The sequence below is a fragment of the Carya illinoinensis genome, chromosome 13, assembly GCF_018687715.1.
Source record: "Carya illinoinensis cultivar Pawnee chromosome 13, C.illinoinensisPawnee_v1, whole genome shotgun sequence".
NCBI classification, from domain to species: domain Eukaryota; kingdom Viridiplantae; phylum Streptophyta; class Magnoliopsida; order Fagales; family Juglandaceae; genus Carya; species Carya illinoinensis.
Window position 1 is genome coordinate 19,856,504 of NC_056764.1, and position 8,332 is coordinate 19,864,835.

The 8,332-nt window shown below is 35.1% G+C and overlaps 1 non-coding gene across 1 annotated transcript; it reads left to right on the top strand.

Annotated features, from left to right (window-relative positions):
- Window positions 1-2,303: 2,303 nt before the first annotated feature.
- On the top strand, window positions 2,304-2,411 carry LOC122293054. The gene has a single exon (XR_006237111.1). It is a non-coding gene; the product is annotated as a small nucleolar RNA R71 (small nucleolar RNA).
- The last annotated feature ends 5,921 nt before the right edge of the window (window positions 2,412-8,332 follow it).

Sequence of the window (8,332 nt, forward strand, 5' to 3'; positions counted from 1 at the left end):
AAAAATGAGAGGAAAATGGTCTTTCTGGGTGGCAGCATTCAATTTTTTGAAACAATGTACATTCGCCACTCAGTTAAAAGTTTTGTAGGGACAAACTCTCACAGGTCATTCTTCACCACAGTAACACCTGACCTTTTAGGAACAACCTGTGTAGGAGTTACCCATTTGCTATCAGCAATAGGATATATGATTCCAGCATCTAATAGTTTCAACACTTCATTCTTCACCACTTCTTTCATAATGGGATTAAGCCTACATTCAGGGTCTCTACGAGGGCTAGTTCATTCCTCCAAATTAATCTTATGAGAACAGACCAGGGGACTAACACCTTTTATATCAGCAATGCTCCAACCTAAGGCTAACTTATACTCACTTAGGGTCCGAATTAATTTCTCACCTTCAGACATAGACAATTCATATGAGATAATAACGTGAAAAGTATCACCTGGACCAAGGAAAGCATACTTTAAACCTTTGGGTAAAGGTTTCAATTCAACTTTGGGTGCTTCCACACTTGAAGGAATTTGTTTTTCCAATTTCTTAGGCAACTCCTCAAACTTCGGTTGATAGGCCTAAGTGCAATAATCCTAAGTTTTATCAAAGATAGTACAAATATCAACTACATCAGATGGATTACTGATAGAATCAAACTTAGAATTAACAAGAAAATACTCAAGGGGGACAAAATCATGAGCTATAGAAACTCCCATTTCTATGAGTGAGTCAATCATGTATATTTGGTGGCTCTCGTCATCATCTTTTGGCTATTTTGCAATATGTAAGATATTCAACTCAAGAGTCATGTTTCCCAAAGAAAGCTTCATGAGCCCATTCCTGAATTAATAAGAGCATTAGCAGTGGTAAGGAAAGGCCTACCTAAAATCACAGGAATTTTAGAAGTAGTATCAACAACAGAGCTAGTGTCAAGAATTAGGAAATCAACAGGATAATAAATTTGTCAATTTGAATTAGAACATCCTCTATCACACCCCGGGGTACTTTGACTAAACGATTAGCCAATTGCAATAAATAGAATATGGCATTAGATTCGCGCTAGCTCCTAAATCTACCAAAGCTTGCCCAAACTTATGATTTCCAATACTGCATGCAATGGTTAGGCAACTAGGATCCTTGTACTTGGGAGGAATCCACTGCTCAATTAGAGCACTAACTTGCTCTGTCAAGAACGATGTCTTCTTCACATGGTGCTTCCTCTTAACTGTAAACAAATCTTTAATAACTTTTGCATAAGTAGGAACTTGTTTAATAACATGCAAAAGATGGAGGTTAATTTTTACCTATTGAAGGTTCTCCAAGATTTCATTGTTAGGATCCAAAGTTCACTTATTCAGTTTTAAAGCTTGAGGAAATGGTACCTTAACTAGGCTCTTTATTACCTCAGTTTCTTTGGGTAGCTCGGCACCACTATTGCTTTGATCCTCTTCCCCATCCTCTAATTTGTTCGTTGTTGGGATGTGTAATGACTTACCACTTCATGTCACAATGGCATTACATCCTTCAATTTCTCTTATGCCATGTGTTGACCATGGGGTACGAACTGAGCTTGAGAAGGGAACTTTCCTTGCTCATTCACACTCAAGGAGCTCATCAATTTGGACATATAACTCTTTATCTCTTTGTTTTCTTCAACAACCTACGTAATCAAAGATTCAAACTTTTGGTTACTCTTACCCTGTGCTCAATAAAAGCATGCAAAGTGTCTTCTAAAGGACTCCTAGAAGATGAAAGTGCATGATATGGTGCAGGATATGATCTAGGGGGTTGTGCAGGTTACTGGTTTTCGGACTTCCAGCAAAAATTGTGGTGATTGCGCCACTCCGGATTATAGGTATCAGGGAAAGGTGTAAAAGGTTTCTTGTATATATCTCAAGCATTACATTGTTTCTCATACATCCCTTTCATCTCAACAAATGTGGGACACTCTCGAGCAAGGTGATCTACCCTGCTACACACAAAACATGGTCCAAAAGACTTTGCATGATTAGCCACATGTGTTGCCTTTAAGTCCTTAGTCTTTAACATCTCTAACTACCTAGTAAGCATTTCAACTTTAGCCTTTAGGTTATCCTCTTCCCTGAGATGGTAAATTCCACCACCATTTAGGTTTTCTGCAGGTCGTGATCTATTTGTGCTCTTAGTAGCACCAGGTCCAGTCCAAGTGTGAGCTTTTTCAGCAAGCTCATTGAGATATTCTATGGCCTCAGGATCTTTCTGAAAGAACTCACCAATATACATCATCTCCACAAATTGGCACTTTCTAGGTGTAATTCCCTCATAAAAATAACTCATGGTGAGGACACATACTAAACAACTCATTAAATCTCTCTCAAGACTAATACAAAGTCTCACTGTCCTTTTGTGCAAAGATGAAGATTTTTCTTTTTAAAGCATTTGTCTTATATTGGGGAAAGTACTTATTAAAGAAAACTTGAGTCATCTAATTTCATCACCCAATAGATCGTGGTCTCAGTGAGTATAGTCAACTCTTAGCTCTATCTTTCAAAGAGAAAGGAAAGAATTTAAGTCTCACAATGTGATCAGTTGCATTTTGATTATGAAAAATTGCAACTATTTCCTCAAACTCCCTAATGTGCACATATGGGTTTTCATTTTCCAAGCCATGAAAGTAGAGAGTAACTGTATCATCCCAGTTTTAAAATCCAGTTGGCGAGTATTAGCTAGAAACATGATGCATGATGGTGTGGTTGTGCTTGTAGGGTGGAGGTAATCCTGAAGGGTCCTAGTGGGTTAATTTCCGTGTTCACTCATTTTCTTAGAATTAGAAAAATTATCAAACAAATTATTAGAAAAATTAGACTCCGACTTTGACTCTAACATAGGTCTACAAGCAAACCGACCCAATGTGTCTCTATACTTGTGCATGCAAGGTAGAGCAAAATGCAACACTAATAAAAAAAACAAAATGATCAAAAGAAAAAGAAAATAAAATAAAGATCCAGCAAGCTAAAAGAGGGAACGAAGTTACCATCTTTACAAACTGCGGAAAAGAAAACTATCTAGCAATTCTTCTATCGTTTCCCTGGTAATGGTGTCAAAATTTGATTATGCCCAAAGAATAATGTGGCAGTTGTAGCACAGCTTTGGGGTGTTGATTCCACAGAGAGACCAATTAAAAGAATAGAAGACAGGACAAAGAAACTAAGGAAAAATATTAAATGATTAATGGAGAATAAAAATTAATTTTAAATATAAATTAAAATGAAGCAAAGTTATTAACGGAAGAAGTAAACAAATTAACGAACAGTAGAGCGTCGGGAATCCCTTGCACAATTCCAGTACTTTAATTATTCTTAATTCATTGGATAACTTAATTAGAAACTCAATTCCTAAAATTCTCAATTGGAAGGTATAGATTTATCAACCAAATGCAACACTTTGAAAAATCATTTGCCACTTTTAGAATACGTAAATTACTATCCCTATTGATAAAATCCAACGACGACAATATACTCAAGGAGTAATATTGCAGCAAATAACTAAATCAATATAGATAAATAATTGATCCAAACATAATAAAGGAACTAATCCATTCAATAGAAAATGCATGACTGAATCCATAAACAGAATAAATTCTACGATTATACGGAGAAGAAAACATTAACGATAAATTGAGAATGATAAAAAAAAAAAAGTTTTACTAATTGAATATCAAATACGTAAATTAAAAATACTATCTAATGTGCAAGTTCATCCTTAGCCCTATTTGAGAATTTACTTACCCATAAATATAATGGACAACAAAAATCTCCAGAGAAAACTAAAGTGAACGGCGGCCATAGAAGTGATTTTCTCCTCTCTTCAAATCTACCTCTTGTGCCTCTCCTCCCCTTCTATTTCATGCTAATGATATGCTTACGTAGGGTAGGAAAAAAATCTAATGTCTTCATAATTTCCACATAAACAAATTGTCTAAATTTAGGACTCATCTTGGCAGCCACATACGTGCTTCAGGAGTTTGAATGTGGAAGTCCTTATTAGAGACAAATTTATAGCCTCTTAAGATAGCTTTCTAATTCATCAAGAGTTACATTAATCTGATATGTGAGTAAAAAGTTACGGTCAAAATACTAAAGTATGTCCAAACTATCTCCTAACAAATTTCAGATTTGGACTTCTTGCAGTTTCCTTTTGTGATTTTTTTTTCTTGAACCAAATTGCTCTCAAATCCCATAAAGCTCCTCCTTTGAATTTGACTGGGCTTTGACTTGCTCTTTTATAAATTCTAAAATTAAACATAAAAAACTGCTTAGGAGTATCCCAACATAAATAGAAACTCAATTCAAGAATACACGTTAATTCCTATTATCTCTATTCACATTTTAGCATTTTAATTCAATAATAGGGTATTTAGAGTGCACTTTCATGCACTCATCATGACCCAGTTGGCCACTCTCAAAATAGGTCCTACTAGTGTATCTAGATTCACCTCTTTGCCATCTGCCACAATCTCTCTAGAGAGGTAGTCGTAAGGGCATTTGCCCTCCAGTCTTGATGTCTTTTCCTTTGTTTGTTCTGGTTATTTCTCTTTCGTTATTTGAGCCTCCACTAGAGCACATGGGATATCTTCATTTCTTTTTGAGCTCATAAAAGTAGCTAAGCCTCCATATATGGCTTCTACAATAATTGCTACATTAACCATTTCCTAAAAGTCTTTGATTTGAAGACGAGTCACCATGAGGCGGATCCTTGGCTATAAACCTCATTGAAATTTTAGTGCTTGCATATCCTTTGTGGTAGTCAGAGAAGGCGCAAATCCTTCAAGTTCCATGAACTAGACAGCATATTGTTCCTCTGTCATGTCTCCTTGCACTAGAGACTCAAACTCTAGTGCCTTCTATCATAGATTTTGGGGAAAATGGACTTCCTAACCTTGTTTTGGATCTTTCCTTGATCTAAACAACTATGTTTCCTAATTCTCTTGTCAACAGAGTTAATTCTTGACTTTGGATTAGTTCTTGCTGCAGCTTCATCATTTTTGACAATTGACGAACCGTATTTGTCATGTCATACCCTCTAAAAATGGAAAGGTGTTGTCCCTCCCGATTATCCCCTTCAATTGGATTTCTTGTCGGGCTATTATGAGCCATGTGCTCCATCTTGGGACAAGTAGGGCCGTGTATCAGACTAAGGATTCACTTCAGTTATTTCACCATTCAAGCTTATATAAAAACACTAGTATTCCCATCTAATAAATCGTTCATGCAATTTCATCTAAAGTGAGTAACACACTCAAATGGTCCAAAACCACCTCTAACAATAAACAATGATCTATTCGCATCCATCCAAGCATACTCTTAGCTCGGCTTAATCACACTTGACACCACCAAATCAATAAGTCTTTCCTTAAAGCTAGTTGTACTCTTATCTCTTGATCTAGCAAAATAATCCTCTAAGGTTCACACAATCGGAATTTTTTCTCATTGTCTTCAATTTCTAAAACCTCCACTCTTTTGAATAATCCAAGATTGTTAACTTCCTCCATTAGAGACTTCTGTTCTAATTCCATGATATGGACAGCTCGACCATGTTGCCTTTATTTTGTGGCCAATGCTATCATGCTTTCCTACTCCGACACTTTAGTTTGTTCAAGCCCAAATATCGCTAATTCAAGCCGTAAAAGAACATTGAAATTCCAATCCTATTTTTTGGTACAACTACTAGGGACATGTTGGTCTAACCTAGAGATGTATTGGTTAATACCACCTGTGACGCCCTCAGATTCTACTTAGGATTACACAGACATTTGACTTGTCGAAACATGTAATACAAGATTAGCGACCCCTATTTATGACAGATAAAGATGCACTATACCTAACATGGATCTAGCATTATGCAACATTTGTAGTGGATTCTTTTTTTTCTTTGAGCAATACTACAGGCAAAACTTAAGATATCCCAAATGCTTAAAATATGATCCATACAAACAGACAAGATAAACATCTACGATTACAGCATGGGTCTCAAAAGACTGCAATCTCAAAAGCATGGGAGACAAAGCTCCATAATTACAAAGTATTTATTAGCTAAACCATCAAGTAGTTCACACAACTTAGACAATGATGCCATATTACTATCTATAAATTGAAATATCAAAACAAGGAGTTAGGCATCGTGTTGTTGTTGTTTAATTGAGCATCGCCAGTCGATCATCTACTAAAGCACCTCCTGATCCTGGCACATGAGCTACCATTTCGGGGAGAATGGTAGTTGAGATTACCATAGTAAGATTTGAGTACAGATCTTAGCAAGTCAACAAAGAACTTCCACATAGGTTAATGTTGTATGCATGGCAATAAACGGATGAATGCATAATCAAAGTCATAACCAAGCATAAAATAACTTGACATGTAATATGGCATAAATTGACATAACTTAAATTCAAATGTGACCTAAATTTGAAACTTGACATGACATGAACTTGACCTGAATAACATGAACTTAAAATAAAATGTGTACTAAATGTGAACTTGAAATATAACTGAAATAAAAATACATGAACTCGAACAAAATAACATGAACTTGAACTAAGGACATAATGTGAACTTGAAATATGACCTTATGTGAAATATATGAACTTGGAGTCTTGTTAATAAGCATTATATATAAAAGTGTTCATATGGGTGCTACATGGGTCCCCTTGAGCAGTGTGCCCCTGTCGATTACAGCATCACAACATAGTTATCTACATCAACTGTGAGTACATTAACATACGTGCCAATTCACAAGTATCTGCACTTGCTGTGTATACATGTATTGTATGTGCCAAGTCATAGGTATCTACACTTACTGTGGACACACGTACTATATGTATCCCATGTCAAGTATTAGCACCCGCACGAGTACGTATAACATAAAATTGAAATGTGGGTGGCACCGTTGGCTTTAGTGTCTGGTAAACTTTGATGACTAGTTAATTAGGACCCTTTCGCAGCTCGTTGATCTTTAACCTATCAACCTATGGAATTTCACATTAGTTTAGACACTCCACCATGAACAAAGGAGTTCCATTAGGATATTACCTCATCTTAGCACTTAGGGTCATGATAGACCTAAATAAACTTGAAAGGTTGTTCCCAAGATACACAAACTGTACATGAGACAAAATGTGACATGAAATGAAAGGAAGAAGCCTCAATGTAACATAACATAACATAACATGAATGTAAAACGAAAGACATAACGTACTATGAGACATAAAATATTTTGTAGCATTACATAACATATAACAGATAACATTTCATAACATGACATAATATATAACAAACAACATTTCAAAATATGACAAAATATGTAACAGATAATATTTCATAATATGACATAATATGTAATAGAAAATATTTTATAACATGGCATATCATGTAACAGAAAATACTATGTGACATGAAATACGTGTAATGGATAGCATTAATTAACATGACATACTTGTAATAGATAAAAACACATGACAAAATAAATTATTTGATTGATAAGTATTTCATGACAGAGTATTACGTGTAACAAATAATCAAGAAGTGACATGGCATAGTATGGCATATATAATAACATACATACAAGAATTGTAGTTACCTTAACCAGCATACATAAATAGTAATAGGATAGTAAGTTGAGCTAACTTATAGTGATCACCACGTATTACGACGCAAAGCACGAAACACAAGAAACTATAAGTAGAAACTCTAAATGTTAGAAGCTTTATCACTAATGACTTGAAAACATGAAAAATTCTAACTAAGAGTAGAATTACCATTTTACACTCTACATGTGGAAAAATGACCATTTTTCCCTAATCAAGAATTTCACGTCCTAACTCAAAAAATTACTAAAATTTACATTCATCATGTAAATTTCTTTCCTAGACTCAAAATCAACAGAGAAAAATTTAAAATCAATCACAACTATGAAAAACACTATAGGGCCGAAACTTCCAAAGGCCATATCTCTTGATTTTGTTGCAATTTCATCCAAGTCCAAAAGTCATGATCAAACCATAATATTGCAACAAATATCCCCATATTCTTAGAATAGAAACATGCTTAAACATCTAACAAAATCTACTTCTCATAAACACAAGACCATTTAAGCAAAGGATCCAAACTTTTAACTAAAACACAAACCCTTGAATCTCAAGGTTATGACCTTTTTCAAAAAATCTCCAAGAACTTCCAAAAATCCAAAACTTTCTTCTAACAACTTCATAACAAATTCCTAGAAGAAACATGCTTTGAATCAACACATCAGAGTCATCAAAAATCACAAAATCTTACTTGAAGTACTTGGCTCCAACATCTGT